We start from the raw sequence: 1,495 nt of genomic DNA on the forward strand, positions 1-1,495 counted from the left end.
TTATCTTAGGGAAAAATTTAGTGAAGGTGCTCATGATGTCCTAGGGAAAAAAGGAAAGGCTGCATCTAGGAATATTAGTGAAAATGGTTTATGCTTCATAAAGAGGAGAAGAGGTTTGCACAAGAATTATGTGAGTGATAGATCATATGAAAACAAAAGGAATGTAAAGAAAGTAGAGAAAGCATTAAAATATGAACTATGGTGGTTTGAAGTGGAGGCCTTTGAGCAAACTGCCTATGATCTGAAAGTTGCAGCTAGATGGCAAAATAGTAAAACATTGTAATGGAATATTATTAATTGAGAGGAAGTAGTCAAACCCGACTTGTACCAATTTCATATTAAAGATAGGAAACAATTAAAAAGAGATAGGTGGAACATTTTGAGACATACTAAACTTAGAAACAGTTGCAAAAAAAGATATACAAATATGAAAAAATTTTGTGATACCTTGGTTAGGAAAGAAGATTTGTTTTGTGGGGAAAAATTAGCGACAGTACAAAGAATATAAAAAAATACTAAGGCTCCAGGTGCTGATAGTCTGGTAAATGAATTTCTTAAATATGTTAGCTCTGAGGTTAGAAATAAGTTACTGAAGATTTTGATTTTGATTTTTGAAAAAGAGGAAGTATCTAACGATTATAGGAAAACCTTAATTGAACCACAGTAAAAGAAAAGTAATAAGAGTGAGTTTCGTAATTATCAAAGCATTAGTCTGGTTTCTGTAGGTGGCAAATTAATTAGTAATATGATATTCTTATACACGAGCCATACCCTAGTCAGAGTTTTAAGAGAAAATCAGTGTGGGTTTAGAAATGGTAGAGGGTGTGTCAACCAAATTTTCACCCTAAAGTTAATAATTGAGAAGTGCTTTCATTGTCAAACACCTTTGGTCCTCAGTTTTATTAATCATGAGCATGCATTCGATTCTGCTGATTGGAGAGCATTAGCAAAGGTCCTATCCATATATTTTATACCATACAAACACACTAAAATGAATAGTGCTTTGTAAGAGAATGAAACTGCTGAAGTTATGGTAGGAAATGAGGTTTGCAACTGGTTTTGTATTAAATCAGGAGTTAAGCATGATTGTATTCTATTCCCTTTTCTATGAATCATTTTGATGGACTTCACTCTTAGGAGCACAGGAAAGGCAATCGGGGACGTCGGTATTAGATTGGGAGAAACATTCTGCTGAACATAGATTATTCCAGCTTTTTAAGCATCCTTGGTGAAAGTGTGAGCAAAATAAATGAACACTAGTATGTTTCAAGAGTTCAGGGTGCTAAAAGTGGCTTGAAAATTAATATTAATCTGACTAAGTCATTAAGGCTAGGAAAAAATGAAAATGAAAAGATGACCTAAGGTGACAAAAAGATTGTTCAGGTGGGCGGCTTCATTTACCTTGGTTTGATTATTAGTGAAGACGGTGGGAACATTTAAGACGTTAAAAGTAAAATAGCTATGGCTCAGGGTCTTTTTTCACGATTGAAAAAGT

The sequence above is a fragment of the Artemia franciscana genome, unplaced genomic scaffold (genome assembly GCF_032884065.1).
Source record: "Artemia franciscana unplaced genomic scaffold, ASM3288406v1 Scaffold_757, whole genome shotgun sequence".
NCBI lineage: Eukaryota > Metazoa > Arthropoda > Branchiopoda > Anostraca > Artemiidae > Artemia > Artemia franciscana.